Source organism: Rhipicephalus sanguineus, chromosome 9, assembly GCF_013339695.2.
Source record: "Rhipicephalus sanguineus isolate Rsan-2018 chromosome 9, BIME_Rsan_1.4, whole genome shotgun sequence".
In the NCBI taxonomy this organism is placed as follows: Eukaryota; Metazoa; Arthropoda; class Arachnida; order Ixodida; family Ixodidae; genus Rhipicephalus; species Rhipicephalus sanguineus.
In genome coordinates this window covers 52,456,689-52,476,766 of record NC_051184.2, presented here as the reverse complement: position 1 = coordinate 52,476,766, position 20,078 = coordinate 52,456,689, and the positions used below count along the sequence as shown (strand labels likewise).

Sequence of the window (20,078 nt, the reverse complement as noted above, 5' to 3'; positions counted from 1 at the left end):
AGTTGGAAGGTTTCAAGGCCTAATATATTTACGCAGGTATGCGTGGACGTTTTGTATACTGCAGGAACAGCGACCCGCGGCACTACTTGCCTATCTTAGGCACCCATTTAAGACGTGATAAAACGTACACACGGGACAAGCACTTAGTCCTGTAATGTGCAACAATGTTGCAAATAAAAAAAAAACTCTACATTACCTTCTGTACGAACAACCTGAAATAATGTACAGCTATAATTAGTTTTATTAGAAGCATCGAATTGAAATGTTCGTTACATGCTATCTTTTGCAGACATTTTCTATAGTTATAACACAATGAGAATGAATGGGAGACTAAAGGTAATTAGCATAGATGTCCCAATGATTAGCGCACAGTCATAAAAATGCAATAAGAACGCATAATATGTGTTTCAACTAAATGGAGAGAGAGAGAGAGAGAAAGAGCAGAGGAAGGCAGGGAGGTTAACGAGAAGTTTGTATCCGGTATGCTACCCTGCACTGGGGTTGGGGAATAGGGGGTTGAAAGCGAGAGAGAAAATAAATAATAAGAAAAAAAAAGAACAATCACAACCACACACACACAAGAGCGTTCCGCTCAGAGGCGCTCTGACAAACCAGTGGATCGCAGGAAGGCTAGTAGTGCTTGTAAAGCCTTCTTCTGCGACGTTAGGTCCGGACGATGGCGTAAAAGTCTTTCTTCTGATAGAGGCTCTTTGCCATGCTGTCAGCAAGTTAGACGACCAGCTTCTACTAAATGGAAGTATCGCTGTTCCTTAGTATTGTTATAGTATCAAAGATATCTGAATTTTTATGAAACTGCATTGATGTAGCAGCTTACGTTTGAGACATAGCAGCTGTTGAAAATAGAAGAAAACGGCCGCCGCATCTGGGGCATACGTATCATCATCATGGGATTAGGGTGTTCCATTAAAGGGGAAGAAGACGGGGAAGCCATGGCATCAGTCTCATTTCTTTACATTTGGTGCCGAAACCCGGGATCCGCCCCTTTGGAGTCTTCCCTTCACGTCATAACCATGGCAAACCCGGACCAGCTGCGCAAGAAGCGTGGTGCCCTAAGGGCTGGCGTCACGAGAGCGCTCACGCTTTTAACGGACCTGCTGCAGCAACCGGATCCTGACGCCTTGGGATACCTCACACCATTTACCATAAAGGCCAAGATTGTATTCCAAGATCATTGGAAGAAGAACCTCGCATGGGACGCTAGCATGCCAGATGAAGAACAAACCGCCTGGAACAGCTGGTGCTCTGAGCTGAATGGCGCCACTTGTGTCCGCATCCCACGATACATATTCTTAAGCGACGACCTCAAGCCATTTACATTTGAGTTGCATACGTTCGCGGATGCCAGTCCTAGGGCGTACGGCACGTGCATCTACGTCCGAGTCAGCTCAGAACCTGACGCATGCTTTGCACGACTGTTGATCAGCAGGAGCAGACTTGCTCCGCCCAAGATGGTATCTCTTCCTCGTCTGGAGCTCCTGGCATGCGTCATCGCAGCGCGGCTAAGCTGCTACGTGAAAAGGGTGCAGTTTTTTCAGCACGCTCCTGTTTTCTTCTGGACAGATTCGCTGGTGGCTCTACATTGGATAAAGGGTTCGTCAACTAAACTGGACCCCTTTGTAGCACATCGGGTTGCCGAGATTCAACAATGTACCAATGCATTTCAATGGTTTCACTGTAGCAGCAAGGACAATCCTGCCGACGTCATCACTCGTGGAGCATCATATGCTAATCTCATCGAATCTACCATGTGGTGGCACGGCCCGACTTGGATCTCTGACAAGAGGAAACAGTTTGAAGGAGCGAGCGCGCAGAATGTCACCGCAATGACAGAGATTGCCCCATTGGAGGGACCACGCAATGATCAAGACTCGTCCGCGCTAAATACGTGTGCATGTCCATCGGGATTTTCCGGAAACCAATGCGTCCTGCACGTCGAAGACTACAGCTCCATTACGAGGCTGCTTAGAGTCACGGCATGGATCAAGCGTTTCATCTCTAACGCTTCGCGGCGCCTCCCGTCACTATCCGGACCCCTCACAGCGGAAGAGTTACTACAGGCTGAGCGTTATTGGCTACAGACTGTTCAAGAACACTCCTTTCCGAGCCAAGTTCTTGCGCTACGTAAAGGTCAGCCGTTACCCTCAACATCTCGCGTTCTTCGCCTTTGTCCGTTTATGGATGAGGACGGCTTACTTCGCGTCGGTGGACGACTGCACCAGCTTGATGCTGATCACGACATACGCCATCCCATTCTCCTAACAGACGATCATAAGCTCACAAGCCTTCTTGTATCAGCGGCACACGTGCGCACTATCCATGGAGGTGTTGAAGCAACATTAACAGAGCTTCGAGAGCGTTTTTGGTTGCTGAGGGGACGGCAGACTGTAAAGAAGATAGTTTCGAAGTGCAGAATATGTAAACGATGGAAAGCGGCGACAGCATCTGCACCACGCGAGAGAATTAGTGAAGCAAGCCCATTTACCGTTGTCGGGCTTGATTACTGTGGGCACTTATACGCAAAACTGGCAAGTGGTACAACAAGGGCCTACGTCCTTCTCTTTTCATGTGCCCTCACACGCGCAATTCATTTAGAGCTCACCTCAGACATGACCGCCGCCACAACATTACTCGCCTTCCGCCGTTTCGTTGCACGCCGCGGAGTTCCTTCCACGGTACACTCCGACAACGCTCAAACTTTCCGTAGCTGCGCTAAAACCTTTGCATCCGCACTACCAGCGCTTCAGGAGTACGCCGCAGAGCTACGGATTCATTGGAAGTTCATCGTAGAAAGAGCTCCGTGGTGGGGCGGATGGTGGGAGCGCCTTATTCGCTCAACAAAAAACTCCTTGAAACGGTCACTGGGACGCAGCTGTCTCGACGTGGAGGCCCTCACAACTGTTCTGTGCAGACCATTAACGTATCTTGAGAGCGAGCCCGATGAGCTCCAGCCATTGACTCCATCGCATTTCCTGTTAGGAAAGCGTAGCCTTTCCTTGCCGCAACACATTTGCATCTCGGAGCTTCCGACTGCGGTTGAATTGAACCGCAAGGTTCGTCATCGCCAGCATCTAATAGACGAATTTTGGAGACGATGGAAGCGAGCCTACCTGCTACTACTGCGGTCAGCGCATAACAGCTCGAATCGCTCATCAACCAAGCTACAGATTGGTGATGTAGTGCTGGTGTTAGAGGACAACACACCCGCAATATACTGGAAGTTAGGCCGAGTGACCACCTTACTCCCAGGAAGAGACGGCATAGTGCGTGCTTGCTCAGTGCGTCTCGCTAATGTTTCAACGGTAAATCGCCCGGTGCAAAAACTCTGCCCCCTCGAAGCATCCGATTAATCTTGGCCCGCCCCGGAGGATGTTGCGAAATGCCGCGGAACGGAGCAGCGAGGAGCGTGCGGAACTATCGCGAAGACGAGAAGGTTGAAGAGGGGGGCACGAGCTGGAAGGGCAGTTTTGGTCGCCATGATGAATAAACGGGGAGTCTCCATCTAACGTCTGCGGAACAAGTTCTTTGTTATAGCAGCAATGGCCATCGGACAAAGTAAACGCAGCAAAATATGTTAGAGGGATTCATTCGACCCACGCAACGCCCACTGACCTTTAACTTAATGCCAAAATAACCGATGTCATATTTTTTACAGTAATTAAACTGTATCGTGTCAACGTAAATTTTGGAGTGCAGGTACCTAAGCAAAACACAAAGTAAAAGTCACAATTTCGCCTCAAGGGCGAAGCAATGAATGCGATAATGTCAAAGGAAGAACAACAAGCAGCTAGAAACTTGCTGAGCGCTGATGAAGCACAAAGGACGCACGAAAACACACAATGAGAGTGCGAAAGAACTAACAACTGTCAGAGGTCGACACTTGCAGCCCGCTGCTCAAACACAAAGAAGGACGCAAAAGCACGCAAAGGAACACAAAGGATGAGCGCGAACTGTCATAGTTGTTACCTCCACTCCCCTACTTTGGCTCTTCCAGCTAGCGGCTCACTCCTTTCGCAAACGCGGCCGCTGTAGCGAGCAAAGTGACTTTCGTGCGATCTCTTGCTTCAATGCAAACATTGCGGTGAAAGCACAAGACGTACAAATCTCCCCCTCAAGAGATAATCGCACATAACGGTCGTCGACGCCCTGTGTGTCAAAGTACACGTCAGAAGCGCACATCCGAACTCCGGCGAAACACTAGAGCGTTTTAGAATAGGGGACCCAAGAATTTCGCGAGCCGCCAGGACGCATGCGCAGATCCCAAGCCACTCTCGGACTCTTGCACTCGCGTTGTCCCAAGACCCTGCAAAGCATTCTTTTGGGCGGCGAACAAAACCGGAGAGCGTGTGACTTCAAGAGAAGGAAATAAAGACGGCGCTTGACAGTGGCCCGTGAATACACGGCTCGCGTTCCCTGCGGGCGTCAATCCTGCTCACTTAAATAAAACTTTATTTGGGTCTAGTTGGGACGTATTCCTGAGGCTAAAGTTACAGCGCAACTGCACTTATTTGTCCTTCTTACTTCTCCTTTACTTCTTTGTCCCTGACCCATCTGATTATGATTTCATGTCTTCGCGTATAGGGAACCCAAGCTCAAGTTTGGGAGCGACGTTCGCACGGCCGAGCTAGGCGCTATACTGGGGATGGACGCTGCCCGCGAAGGCGGTTGCTGCCGGATTTGGCAGCGGTGGCGGCAAGAACACGTGTGCGCATGCGATCCTCATTCGGCCCAGGGAACTGCTAGTCAGGAAGTTACATTGTGACATATGCAATCTGAGGGCCCTGCTCGCGAGCGGCAGTATTGTGGCAAAAGCAGACGCGCCGTGGATATTCCCAGTTGCGATAACAGCAATGGCGCCGCTCGGCGTTGCTTTGGAAGCCTAATACACTATCATCCTTGTTACACGTTTTGGTTTAGAGCTATTGTTGTGTGCGCATGTGCGGTAAGGTTGCCTTGGGCTTATATAGGCATTGGCGTATGAAAGAATAAAGCACTTTTTAGTCAGCGCTTCGGTCATACGTTTCTTTTCTTCGTGGGTATCTTGTGCGTTTGCGCTGCAATTTTAGCCTCAGGATTCTGGTCACGGCGTAAGATACATACTGTGATTCTGGTTCAGCCGTCTCGTTTCTTCCCTCCTGTAGCATAAGCCTACTAGAGCCAAAGCGTTCCCCTTAGCTGGCGCCACCACGAGACACGGGAAGCTCTTTTTTAGCGTTAGCTTTGCCTTGTAGGTTAGTTCACTTGCCTAGCCGGAGCCGATTTCGCGTGGATCGTCACGAGCCGTGCTGCGCATGCGCGAGGATCAGTGCGGAGCTGGCATCTCACGCGCTCTCCGCCACCGCCGCGCGCGGGTCGCCGCTGCTGTTGGGGGAGAGCGAGAGGAGTGGCGTTGTAGCCGGGCAGACAGACTGGCGCCGGCGCACGCGACTCGCCGCTGCTGCTCTGCGCATTCGAGAGCGGTGACGTCGTAGCCATGGCGCGCGCAGCTATTCGCCTTCGCTGTGCAGTCGCCGTCTGACAATGCGCTGGTCTCGCTTGATAGCGCCTCTGACTGGCGTTTGCAGGTGGGTAACGCCATGGAGAAGGAGAGCGCAAATGCTGCTCAACGGCGCAGAAGAGCCGAGAAGCTTATGTCATCGGATCCCGAAGTAGTTGCCTGCAATTAGCGGTTCAGCGTACGAAGAATGAAGAAGCAACCTGACGTTGAGCAAAAATAAATATGCACGTGCCACATAATACGTATACCGTGTGTGTGTCATTGGAGCAGCAGTAAGCATGATAATCAAGCTAATCCTAGACAATCTGGAAAGCTCAAAATAATCAGCTGAACCTTTGCTAACGTTACGTATATCCTGGCATAGCCGAGCTAAGCCACTGCAAATTTTTTTCCCTGGCCGACTGGCCACGAGTGGCGCGGCTCTACAACCCCAAAATGGAAAACTAGCGTGGGTCGCCAGCATAAGTCGGCAAAAAGCGCGGAGTTCACTCATACTCAGTCAAAAAATATATCTTGCGCTTAGTGCTCACTCAGACTCAGACTCACCAAAATTTTCCTCAACCGAAGTCACTCGGACTCAAACTCAGCAAAATATTATTCACCCCGGACTCCCTCAGACTCAGACTCACGGCTCAGTCTGAGTTTGAGTGAGTCTCAGTGAATCGGCTCATGAGTGAGTTTGCCGACCTATGATCGCCAGTGGTCGCAAACGCAGCGCGGCAACGATGCAGCATGGCCCGCGTCTCGCATAACTTTAATTTCGCCACGTGTGGCGTCCCGTGCGTTTCACCCAACAGCGCGTGCATTTGTATTCTGCCGTTAGTATCCTGGAGAACGAATGACGCATGACGTCATTGTATAAGGCAGCACTCAAGGAAGCGAGGGTCGCAGGTTCGAATCCCTGGTCGCGCACTTCAGAATTTTTCCGTTAGATTTATTTATATTTTTGGCTTTTATTTATATGTACACATATATACATATATGGGAGATGACGACGACAGCGACGGCAAAAATCCGCCGAGATTGTTCTTATGATTACTATCGCAATAAAAAATGAAGAATGGCAGCTCTCACGCACTGCGGGAATCGATGTTACGCGAAGTAGGCGGTGGGATGTTGTTTATGTCACATTTTCACCGGGAACACCGTGGCATACTCAAGGCGGCAACCTTGCATGATGCTTTGAACCGTTGTATTAAAGTAAGAAATCGTAAGCTGCGACAGCGGTCATCGACGAGCACCAGGGTGAAACCTACTGACCACCGCAAAGGCATGATTTGTCGCTGTGCAGCAGACAATGTTGGGATGTCGATTGCGTGGGTTACATGATACATGTTACCTCGCTCGTAGCTCTCCCACCCGCTCTCTGAATGCGCACAGTGTTCTGGTGGCGGATTGAGTTACCTTTCTCTCATTGCACTGCACGTGTAAACTGTGCAGTTGTGTGTGTTGTGCGGGTGAGCACAACGACGTAGATCGATAGATAGATAGGTGAACATATCTTTGGTTCGCCAAAAAATGCTTCGCGTTTACAGTCTGATGGCATTGCTTGAATGTAAATCGAATATGAAACCTGCTTTAGACTAAAGACAAAACGTTTTTTGCGTTTTCACACATAATCCTGCATTGGCCGGTTTTGCTAATTTTCAGATGAATGGTGTCTTCATCTCAGTTTAACAAGAATAGCAACTGTGGTGTGTAACGACACAATTTTTAACGCGATAGCGTTAAAGAGCTCGTTTCGCAGAAATTTCAGTGTCGGCGACGTTGGTCGTGTGCGAAAAATTATCATCTTGTCCGTGACCAAAAAATTGAGAAACAGGCAAATAAAATAAATAATTTGAAATAACCGGTTGGAGTAAGAATCCAGGCCGTCTGCGTGGAAAGCGGGTGTTCTATCTCAGAGCCACGCTGTCTGTTTCCTCCATAGTATTTATTACAAATGGGCTTACTGCATATACATAGCGTACAAAATACCGAGGTCACCTTTACAAGCGTACCATACGCGTCACAAAGCAAATTTCATATAACAGTGGGTTCTAAAATGGTATTAGAGCAGTGAATTTTATGAACACAGGATACCAGTCCGGCTGAAACTGTATTTGTTCATAAAAGTATTTTAGCTGTAGAGTGATTCGTATTAAATGTGACCGCGATGATACCATTGGTTGCGCATGCCTCTCTAACATGTCAGTTTTCCATAGGCTGTGGAAGCCAATTAGCAGGAACATATCAATAGGCATAGCACTGTTTTTCGGTGGTACGAGATAGGGTATGCTGTGAGAATTTAAATCAAATTGTTCTTTAAAAGCCTCTTGTAGAAAGGCCCAAACGAGGCTGGTATCTATACAACAAATGAAAGAATGTTCTATTGTTCCTGGAACTTCACAGACGTGACAGTTTTTGAGTATACAAAGACACCTTTGCTCCCAGGCTCTTACACGTAGTGTTTGTGTATTCACTTTGTGGAAAAATGTCTGAGACATTGGTGAAATAGGCATTTTCTTTACACGCACAAGCACCTCGTGTCCAGGCAATCCAAGATATAGTGAGTGGTACAGTGGTGTTGGAAACAACATATCTAATATATCAGTATATTGCCACGTGCCATGCCGTTCTGCGCAGCTGCCACTATAGAGCGACAGCCGTCGCGTCATTTAGATAGGCTAGAGCGGACTGCGATTAACTTCCGATGGGCCCATCGTATCAGACAGTGCAGTATCTGATGATAGGTGTGCGCATGTTCTGTGTTGTCTTCTCAGCGCTTAAATAACTGGCAGCACGTAAGCTGTGGGTTGTTCTTTGGTGGAACGGCAGCTGTGCATGGGCACGCCGTTCCGATCCTGTTAGTGTTCCTTTTGTGTCCTAAGTGAGAGGCACAAGTACGCCTCCTTACTAATAAACCTTGTCTGCCGCACCCTCGTCTTCTGTGGATTCCAGTGACGACGACGCACGTGACATCTGGTGGAGGAGCTGGGTATGTTCAGTAACCCCTCGTGCAGCCGTGACACCAGTCCTCACCAAGCAAAGGAAGACGACCAGAGAAGAAGCCGCCGACAGCTAGGACTTCCCCCGGAGCACGGCCTCCTTCCAGAAAAACCACGCGCCACGAAAGAAGCCAGGCCTGTCAAGATGAGTGAAGCCCAGTTGCCAACAGCCGTCGTATTGCAGCAACCCCGTGAACCCCCTAAATTCCGCGGAACGCCGTGCGACGACCCTGAGGACTGGCTGGAACAGTTCGAGCGCGTGGCGACCATCAACAAGTGGAATGACGAAGCGAAGTTGCAGTGGGTCTACTTTACACTGGAAGAGTCTGCGCGTACCTGGTTCATCAACCACGAATCCGTGCTTAGGACGTGGGAGGATTTCAAAGGCAGCCTTCTTCGGACATTTTCAAGCGTCGCTCGCAAGGAACGGGCGAAGAGGCAGCTGCATTCACGCTTCCAGCTCCCTAACGAGAGCGTCGCTGTCTTCGTCGAAGAAATGAAGCATCTATTTGGTCGAGCAGATCCGGAAATGCCAGAGGAAAAAAAACTCGGATTCCTTATCAGAGGAGTGAAGGAAGAACTTTTTGCTGGATTAATGCGCAATCCACCGCAAACTGTCTCCCAATTTGTAACGGAAGCTGCCGCCATGGAAAAGATTCTCGACGTGCGGCGGAGACAGTATGGACGCCCTGCTCTGGTAGGCGGTACGTGGCCGGCCGAGCTTAATGCTGTAACCGTCAGCAACCTTCGGGACACCATAAAGGCTGTTGTGCAAGAGGAACTACGGAAGATGTTCACGAGTTCTTGTCCTCAAGTCGCGACGTTGAGCGATGTCGTCAGACAAGAAGTTCAGCAGGCGCTGGGGACCGGACCATTAGTTCCACCAAGCCAGGAGCCTGAGTGGGCTCCACGAGGACCGCAAATTATGTCGTACGCCGCGGCCGCGCGCCACCCGGTGCGCCCCGCCCAACCGACGTACTCTCCACCGCCACGCCCACAACCAAATGTCTACCGACCTCCTGCCGAAAGAGCCGTCCCTAGAAAGTCCGACGTGTGGAGGACTGACGACCATCGCCCGCTGTGTTTCCACTGCGGCGAACCTGGCCACTTGTACCGTAACTGTTTCTATAGGAACCTCGGAATATGTGGATTTCACGTCGGCGCTTCACGTCCGCAACCTGGTCAAAGGCCAGCTGAGATTGAAGACTATTTGCAGCGACAAAGTTCGCCAGCGGGCCGCTACAGGTCGCCTTCGTCTCGCCGTTACCCATCACCACACCCTGCCAACACAGGAGCATCACGGGGAAGGTCCCCTAGCCCTCATTTGGGAAACTAAAGACGGCAACCAATGGAGGTGTGGTTGCTGCCCGGCGCACCCCTGAAGACCCTCCCCCGCCCGAAAGTCCCAGTGGAGCAACACTACCTGCAGCGTGTGGGAGACACGAGCGACGTATCAGCACTAAGTTCCGTCCAAGCTGCAACAGTACACCACGACAGACCTGCAACGCCAAGGTAAAATCGACCGATCTGGCAGTGAAAATCAACAACCGGGACGTAATTGCGTTGGTTGATACCGGTGCTGACTTCTCCGTCATGAGTGCGGTGTTCGCCGATCAGTTGAAGAAGGTGCTGACTTCGTGGGAAGGCCCGCAGGTACGAACAGCAGGCGGTCACGTCATAAAACCAAGGGGAAGATGCACAGCTCGTGTGGATGTGGAAGGGCATACGTACCCTACTGTTTTCGTCGTCCTGGACCAGTGCTCTCGGAACGTCATTCTCGGTGCGGACTTCCTTTCGGCAAACAAAGCAATCATAGATCTTCGAGCGCAAACAATCACCCTGTCACCAGATACGGGCGTCACGCGAAATCCAAGTCCTGCATTATCAGCGGCGCTAATGATTCTCGATGAGCACGTCACATTGCCACCACGCTCGAGTGCTGTCATCCCCGTGGGCGCTGACAGCTGCATCTGCGCGGAAGGTTTGGTCGAGGCCAACCAGAGTTTGCTCTTTGAAAAAAATCACAGCATATCCACGGGGTGAATGATGATGAGTGGGGCGAAGCTACGGAGGGAATCATCTGTAAACCGTGAAACTCTTCCGTGAAATGCGCCCAGTACATAATATAAAGAGTGTGAAACATCGTGTATATATTAAACATCAAACTTTTATTGTACTGTTGGTTTACGTGGTCCCTTCATTATCACTTGTGATCGGTGAAATGCAAGGAAGAAGTCCGCTCCCGAGCGCCAAGAGCGACCGCATTCCCCGCTCGCCCTGTGCGAATTAAAGGCAAGGCTAGAGGGAAGACAGGACGCGCGTTCCACGACGCGAGGTCGGTAGCATGCCCAACGAAAGCCAACGGAACGCGATCGTGCAAGTGCTCCGGCTTCGCATCGCCTCATGGTTCCATTTAGCGTCCCAAAACCAAATATATTGCTCAAGGTGTGCCTTGCGTTTTTCGTAGAAATAATTTCTTTATCATGTACATTAAGACGAAAAGTTGAAAGCTCACTAGAGTGTATCGCCCGCAAAGTATGTCTTTTAGTGCGATTTAACTCTCGTACGGCAGGGTCCTCGCGCCGTTGCCGGTCCACCTCGCCCGTTGACGATCGGGCGAGGTGGCTACATACAACAACTACTACTACTACACTTTAAGAAACACATCTGGCGTTCTTTCGTTCTGCTTTTACAAAACATCTGGCGTCTTTCGTTGGTTTATTTCATCAATCAACGGCGTTTTGAACAAAATTTTTATTGTTTAATCACGCACAGGAGAAATCTCACCAGGCACTACCTTGGAGGTAAACAATGGCTGCTAATGGGAATGAGAGACAGAAGAAGTCGGCTTTTAGCTAACACTTACACTTCTACTTCTACTAACGTTTCCTACTGGAACATGCCAATGGCTGCTAATGGGGAATGAGAGACAGAAGAATTCGGCTTTTAGTTAACGCGCACGCTGCGAATTTTTTATTGTTCAACAACGCATAGGAGAAATCTCCCACCGGCACCACCTTGGAGGTCAAAGCGTAAGACTTGTTACTCACTACTACGATGACGACGACTACGAGGGACGAACGGGTGCCGCCTTAAGGAGCTTCGCCCCTAAAAGGTTTGGCTATCGCCAGAGGAATCGTTCACATCGTTGAAGGAACCGTCAGTGTACTAATCACTAATTTCTGCTCGGAATATCGTCACCTTGCAAAGGGCACCACTGTGGCACTATTCGAGACCATCCTGGACATAAGCGATGTACTCACGATCGACGACGCACTCCATCCTCGTACACATGACGTGTTCTTTAACGTGAATCCGGCGTTGCCCCTGGGAAGACATGAAAGGCTGCGGAAACTGCTCTATAGCTACCAGAATTGTTTCGCCACGTCACCCAAGATCCGCCAGACAACGCTTGTTAAATATCGCATCATAACTGATGAAAATGTGCAACCAAGTCACCAATCGCCGTACCGTGTGTCCATGAAAGAGCGCGAGGCAATCCGGAAACAGGTACAAGAAATGCTTCATGACAACATCATTGAGCCCTCCCAAAGCCCGTGGGCTTCCCCTGTAGTGATCGTGAAAAAACGGGACGGCACTCCAAGATTCTGCGTCGACTATCGCCGACTCAATAAGGTAACGAGAAAGGACGTTTATCCGCTCCCTCGAATTGATGACGCCCTCGATCGTCTCTGCAATGCCAGATACTTTTCATCTATGGATCTAAGGACTGGCTACTGGCAGGTGGAAGTTGACGAAAGGGATCGCGAAAAGACGGCGTTTATTACACCAGATGGACTATACCAGTTTAAAGTCATGCCATTTGGACTTTGCACTGCCCCTGCAACTTTCCAAAGGGTAATGGACACCATATTGGCTGGCCTGAAATGGCAAACTTGTTTGGTGTACTTGGACGACGTCATAGTCTTCGCTCCATCCTTCGAGGAACACATCAGCAGGTTGAAAGTGGTACTTGATGCACTTAAGGCTTCAGGACTTACGTTAAAGCCCGAAAAATGCCGTTTTGCCTACGAGCAGCTGAAGTTCCTTGGTCACGTCGTCAGTTCTGCCGGCGTTCTACCAGACCCAGAGAAGACAGCTGCAGTTCGAGACTTCCCGCAGCCCCGCGAAAAGAAGAGCCTCCGAAGCTTCCTCGGACTTTGCACGTACTATAGGCGCTTTGTCAAGGACTTCTCGCAGGTCTCCGAGCCCCTGACACGTCTAACGAAAGAAGACAGCTCGTTTGTGTGGGAAGCACCCCAAGAAGAAGCGTTTCGGGAGCTCAAAAGACGTCTTCAAGCGCCCCCTATTTTGGCCCACTTTGACGAGAACGCGCCAACAGAAATCCACACCGACGCCAGCAGTGTCGGCCTCGGTGCCGTTCTTGTTCAAAGGCGGGACGGACGAGAACACGTCATCGCCTACGCCAGTCGATCTTTGTCTAAGGCAGAGTACAATTATTCCACGACCGAAAAGGAATGCTTGGCAATTCTGTGGGCAACTTCCAAATTCCACCCATATTTGTACGGCAGACCTTTTACCGTCATTACCGACCACCATGCTTTATGCTGGCTTGCGAACCTAAAGGATCCATCTGGACGTCTCGCAAGGTGGAGCTTGCGGCTCCAGGAGTTCGACATATCGGTAGTGCACAAGAACGGAAGAAAGCATTCCGACGCAGATTGTCTGTCTCGAGCCCCGGTTGAGCAACCACCACCGTGTGCAGACGACGACGCCAGTTTTCTGGGCATGATCACCGCTTCCGACTTAGCCGCCCAACAACGGGCCAAGCCTGAACTGAACTGTCTCATTGAACATCTTGAAGGAAAACGTACGGAGATACCCAAAACTTTCAGGCGTGCTCTTCACACATTCTGCTTAAAAGACGGTGTCCTTGTGAAAAAGAACTTCGACTCTAGGAAGAGCACCTACCTTCTCGTCGTGCCGTCGTCATTGCGTCAGGAAATCTTGCAGGCGTCACATGACGAACCAACCTCCGGGCATCTTGGGTGTACACGAACGCTTTCGCGGATCCGTGAGCGTTACTACTGGCCGCGCATCCTAGAAGACGTCAAGAATTACGTACGGACGTGCCGAGAGTGTCAACGCCGCAAGAGACCGCCAACAAAACCCGCTGGACTACTCCAGCCACTTCAACCCTCAACAAGGCCCTTCGAACAAATCGGAATGGACTTTCTGGGACCCTTCCCGACGTCTACCGCAGGAAATAAGTGGATCATTGTAGCGACAGATTACCTGACTCGCTACGCAGAAACCCGCGCCCTTGCTCGAGCCACTGCTGAAGAAGCCGCCAGATTCTTCGTCCACCAAATTGTCCTGCGCCACGGTGCACCTCAGATCGTTATCACTGACAGAGGGACAGCCTTCTGTTGCGAACTGATGCAAGCCATTTTGAGGTACAGCCACACCACCCATCGCCGAACTACCGCATACCACCCGCAAACTAACGGTCTCACAGAACGGCTCAACAAGACCCTGGCGGACATGATGTCGATGTACGTCGATGTTGAACACAAAACATGGGATGAAGTGCTCCCATATGTCACCTTCGCATATAATACGGCCGCCCAGGAGACAACCGGGCTGACACCATTCGCTCTTGTTTACGGACGGGAAGCGATAACGACTCTGGACGCAATGTTGCCGCATGTAAACGATGGCGACCCGAACCCGGACGTAGCGATATTTCAACAACGCGCTGAAGAGGCCAGGCAGCTGGCTCGACTGCGAACGGCAACCAAGCAAGCGACGGATGCCCGACACTACAACCTGCGACACCGCCATCAGGAATACACACCCGGCGAACAAGTTTGGCTATGGGCACCAGTTCGCCGGCGAGGCCTCAGCGAAAAGCTTCTGCGGCGTTATTTTGGCCCCTACAAAATTGTTCGTCGCGTAGGGCCACTGAACTATGAAATCGTCCCGGATGGTGTGACAGACTCCCAGCGTCGACGTGTGCGGTCTGAAATTGTTCACGTCGTGCGTTTGAAACCCTATTATGCGCGCTAGCAGACATTATGTGCCCTTGTTCCTCTATCTTTTTTGTGAAAACTTCAGTGCCTTATGACTTCAGTGCTTGCTTTCAACATCGAGGCGATGTTTTTGAAGGGGGGAGCAATGCCACGTGCCATGCCGTTCTGCGCAGCTGCCACTATAGAGCGACAGCCGTCGCGTCATTTAGATAGGCTAGAGCGGACTGCGATTAACTTCCGATGGGCCCATCGTATCAGACATTGCAGTATCTGATGATAGGTGTGCGCATGTTCTGTGTTGTCTTCTCAGCGCTTAAATAACTGGCAGCACGTAAGCTGTGGGTTGTTCTTTGGTGGAACGGCAGCTGTGCATGGGCACGCCGTTCCGATCCTGTTAGTGTTCCTTTTGTGTCCTAAGTGAAAGGCACAAGTACGCCTCCTTACTAATAAACCTTGTCTGCCGCACCCTCGTCTTCTGTGGATTCCAGTGACGACGACGCACGTGACAATATAGAACTTTCCTTAAGCTAGAGAATGAATAATCATTGGAGAATTTGACTGTCAGAAGAAGCACTGATTCGTATACTTCACGTATGAATCCTTACGCATGAATCCTCGCGAATAGCCTCTTCCTGTCGCCATCATCACCTTCATTACTCTTTCTCCCCCTTCCCCTTTTCCCCTGTGCAGAGTAGCAGGCTAGAGCAGTCAAGCTCAGGCCGACCTCTCTGCCTTCTAATCAATTCGCTCTATCTCTGTTGCAAATAGGGAGGTGATGTAAAATTAGTAGATACCACTAAACTTGGTAAAACATCGGCGAAATTCATTTGTAAGCCTGTTCGAAGCAGCGGGTGAGCCCAGTCCCGAAAATAACAGAAAAAAGCATGGCTGATCCCTCTGTCATAGGAATCGGTATAACATGAAAGGGAAACATCTCTTCACAGACGTAGTTGAGCGTTTGTTGTGCATTTTTTTCGCCCCAAGCGCGAAGGAAGGAATGCTATAGCATCAAATTGTAATGTTACGCAAAGAGCGGCAAGCCGCTCGAAACTTGCAACGCGCTGCTCAAGCAGAAAGGACGCGCGGAACGAACATACACAGGATGAGCGCGAACTGTAACTTATTTCCGTGTGAGCAGAGCGCTCCTTTCGCAAAAGCGGCCGCTGCAGTGAGCGAGCTGACCTTCGTGCTCTCAACGGAAACTTGCAGGCAGAGCGCAAGACGTACAAACCACCGAGATCACGAGATAAGCGCCCGCACGAGCGACCACGCCCTGTCGAGGCGCGCGCTAATCCGCGTGGGGGACAACATTTAAAGCGCGCTCTTCGAGCCCTTCGCGCCATCTCGCTAGTGATAACGAAAACACGCTGTACCCCCGATCTCTGAGTACCGCCACCGGCAAAAGGTGTACATAAATACCTCGCCGTTAGCATAGCAGAGAACATGACGTCTGTGGCGGAGTCGTTTTGCGCTGCGCGCTGGCGATCGTGAGGTCGTAAGTTCGACTCCCGGTGACGGAACTTTTTCTTATAGTTTTTCTTTGCTATATGTTAGTCTTTATATTTTTCAACGTCATATCCGTGACGGAAATGCGTCAGTGGAGCCGTGGTGGACCCCGGCATAAAACACTTTTGTGTTAAAAAAAAACAAACGCCAGGCCTGGTGGAAAGCGCAACGCAGTCACAGCGCAAGCTGGAAAATTGTAATTTCTAGAGCCCGTTACAAACTCTCTTGTGGCTACTAATACAAGTGCACTAGCAACGTAGCCACTACGCCACAAATAATAGTTTTTGTGACGTTGGGAAGCACCCACTCCGCTATTATTCGTCATTCTGCGGAGAAGCGAGGCACCAGCTACACATCTGTAAGACAATTATGTGCACTTTGTCGATGCGACGGCTGATGACGACGAAGAATTATAACTGAGCCCTTTGAAGTCGGTTAGAAGTTTTAAACGACCCACTAGTTCCGTAATTTGCATTGTGTGGCGCCCGGTCGTTATTTCGCTCTCCCACAACGCTATGCGTTAACATGAGAAAGAGTTAGACAGAGAGGGAAAGAACTTTACTGAGACACTGAGGCACCAGTTGTCCAATAAAGATCTGTACCAACGCAAGACCACCTGTGCAAACTGGTCTAAAAACACTGTCACTGCTTCGAAAAAACAAACACTACATGAATGTCATGTAGTAGAAGGAGTCTCTTTAACGCATGTAATATGCGTGGCACAAGCGTATCATTGTGCCAGGCGTCAAAACTCGGGAACTGCGCAACGAGTGGGTGTTTTAAGGCCCATGTCGCCTTACGGGCGCGTAGTGGGCCCTGCGCAGATTCTCAAAAATAAGAATTATGGCGCAGTGGGCGCTTAATTGTACTTTTTTTTTAATTTCTAGAGTTTGCCCAACGGCATACATAGTTAAATATACAGGTAGAGGCCGGCTTCCGCTATATGCATCAACAATGCTCTATGGTGGGGCCCATAGAGCCACAAACCATAATCCGGTGGTCTTGTCGGATGAAGGCCCACTGTTCGCAGGTAGCGCCGCCGAACAGTAGGCATTCTAGGAGAGTTTGAAACGGCCAATGTTACGCACACAGTCGTTGCGCACAGAGGTTCGTCACGTTGTACTTGAGTAATGGACTAAGAAATCTGTAGCAATTGCTCGAAAACGGCACTCGTTCAGAAAACAATGGTCCCTTATGCATTTGCCTATGGCGAATGGAAAGCGATAGCCTTCTTCTTTCTTCTTATTTGATTGTATTGATCCCGTCCGAACGCTTCTTGCCCCCAACAGGGTTTCAACAGGCTCCGGGATCGTACCAATTGAAAAGCTTTCTGCACCTCACATGGTTTTGCAGTACCTCCGTGATATTATGGTGACGTCACAGTGACGTTGTCAAGACGTCACAAATTTCCGCGGCCTGTGATGTAATGGTAACGTCATAGGGAACGTCATCACATGATGAATTTTTGTCATAGGGGGATGTCATCACATGATGATTGTGACAATATAGTGACGTCACAATGACGTTGTCATGACGTCACAAATTTTCGTGACCTGTGATGTAATGCTAACGTCATGGGCGGACGTCATCACATGGTGATATTTTGCAAGATCCTTGTTGACGCTGCCTACGCCGACGGCCACTTTTCGCGTTTGATGAGGCATCTAAGGCTTTCGCCTTAATAACTGTTGGAATGCTCGCCTGAAACGTCGGGTGGGTCAAGGTTTTCTGCCTGTCCAAAGCGATTCATTTTTGTCATTGGTAAGTTCAATTACGCTTTCTTTGAAAATGACAACATCGGTCCCAATTGCTCATAGGTACGCGTAGCAAAATGAAAAATTCTTGGGTTTTCGATGGGATATAAGTGAACTTGTTAAGAATAGTCAAGTGGCGTTTTTTTTCTCTTAGCCTTGGGATACTATTTCACTAATTTGTTCGGGGGCGCCACGCATAGTCACATAATAGTGCGCTGTCTAGGCTTTTCCAAAGGTGGTTACTTACTAAAAACAAAAAAATTCCTACTATGATGGCGTGTTTGATCATGGTGTTGAATGAGCATTCTGCAAAAAAGAATCACGAGACAGTGATTAAATGTCATAACACACATGAAAGGCTTCACATAAGTTGCTGAATATTTATAAGATAGTTTGCTATATATTATGCAATATGTTGTAATTGTACAATAGAATTAAACCTGTTGGCAATTCACAAATGCTTGATAGAAGCTTTGTCGCATGAGCGCCGCACCAAACGTTGCTATGTGGCCAGGTAGGGCAAATCTCAGCGTGAACCTACATACTGCATCTTCCAAATAGTTTTCATTCACATAAATATTTTGTTTTCTATGATAAAAACAATTAGCCCTTCCTTGCGGGAGGTATAAACATTTATTGAAGTGAATATAAACCTTCATTCACACATTTCTAGTTGGACCTTCGTATTTATTGCCAGAAATCGGTCGTTTCGATTATAAAAGCTTGTATGCGTGAACAACGCGGCCGCCTCTTCTGCAATGTTATTGGTGCACTAACATTACCGGCTCTTTGTGCGTGCTCACTTACCTCTGCAGTACTCATTTTGTAATCTTCACCTTTCATGTTTAGGACAGCCATTGTAATTTCTGTAATGTAGTCCATCCAAATTTAAGCAATACATTTATTTCGCTACGCATAAACATAGGTCATGACTGCTTGCAAGGAGCCCCTTGGCGTTTGGGGCGAATAGAATCAAGAACACTGGGCCGTAACGGACCAAGTTCGAAGTGCCGAACTTGGTCCGTTACGGCCCAGTGTCAGTGCGGTGCTTTCTGTATTGCAAGCACGTGGACAATCGCTACGCGTGGGGCAAGCTTAGTCATCGAGCCGACGTTTGCTAGAGCCCCAACGAAGTGGTGTGCATGGGTTGTGGTTCTTCTAACCCGGACGATCACCATCAACGCACGCCAAAATGCAAGTTGTGCGGAGGTCCGCAGACAACGACAGACAGGATCTGAAGGCAACAGTACCGGATTCCCTAGATTGTGAGAAGATGGGAGAAGGCGGCAGAAGCATCTGGAAGCAAGGACCGTGGTGACGTGGCCAGGCACCCACCTACACAAGAATGCAGGGGGCGCTGGCACAAGGGGCGCTTTCGCTCCAAGGGGTGCTCCCACTCTAGGGGACGCTCCCGCACCAGAGCTGGATCCAGATCTTGAGATAGGGGATGCTCTCGTTTCAGAGGGAGCTACCGCAAGACAGCCGAATCCAGATCACGGTTTAGGGGGCGCTCCAGCTCCCGAAGCCGAGAAGGACAGGCGCGTTTCGAGAAGAGGAGGTCCTGTTCCAGGAATCGCCAACTCGGGGGCCAGCCATCATGGGCCGACAGAATCCGTCAACGTGCAGCGGAAAAGATAACGCGGGCTTCGCCGCTAGAGTATGATAAGGATAATGAGAGGATAGCGCAACTCGAATGCGTAACTAAGGAGATGAGAGACACGATAGCTAGACTTATGGCCGAGACATCTGAGATTAGGAGTGCAAGAGGTCAACAGCCGGTTGAGGTCGTCAGACAATCGACTCAGCCAACGGGGATGCCCGTAGTCGGGGAATGCGAGACGGAGAGGCCTGCCAAAAAGAGGGCCATAGTTAGCGAGCACGATAAGGCCTCGGGTAGAGATAGGTCGGAGATTCGCGAAATGCTGTCTTCACTCACCGAGAGCATAAAACAGCTAAGCGAGACGGTCTCGCGCATCCAGGGTAGCATGCTAACCACGCAGGAAAGATACATTCAGATGTTTTGCAAGATAGTCGTTTTTGGAAAACCTCGTTGCACACGTCGTGGGTCTGACAGCGCTGCCGCTTCCGGCGACAGATAATTCAATGACCCAGTTGCAACAGCAACGCGATTGCCGCACAGACTATTGCATTCAGAATGTGGCAATGAAATTGCAGGGGGTTCCTTCCCTAGAGGGTCCCTCTGCAGCAATTTCTTCGCTCACATTCGGAGAAACCGCACGTGATAATCTTACAAGGGACACTAACTGATAACCTCACGCTACCCTGTTACCGCTCTGTCGTGAAGAACAAAGAAGAACGAGGC

At 49.8% G+C, this 20,078-nt stretch overlaps 1 protein-coding gene and 1 long non-coding RNA gene across 4 annotated transcripts in view; one reads left to right on the top strand and one right to left on the bottom strand.

The window, feature by feature from the left end:
• Positions 1 to 212, bottom strand: part of LOC125759828 (uncharacterized) — a 37,950-nt gene extending 37,738 nt beyond the window's left edge. For both annotated transcript variants that reach the window (XR_007417531.1, XR_007417530.1), the window contains exon 1: positions 197 to 212. This is a non-coding gene — a long non-coding RNA (uncharacterized LOC125759828). The remainder of the gene's footprint in view (positions 1 to 196) is intronic.
• The window catches only part of LOC119405138 (U2 small nuclear ribonucleoprotein A'), a 456,304-nt gene that overhangs the window by 228,501 nt on the left and 207,725 nt on the right, over positions 1 to 20,078 (top strand). The window lies entirely within an intron of this gene.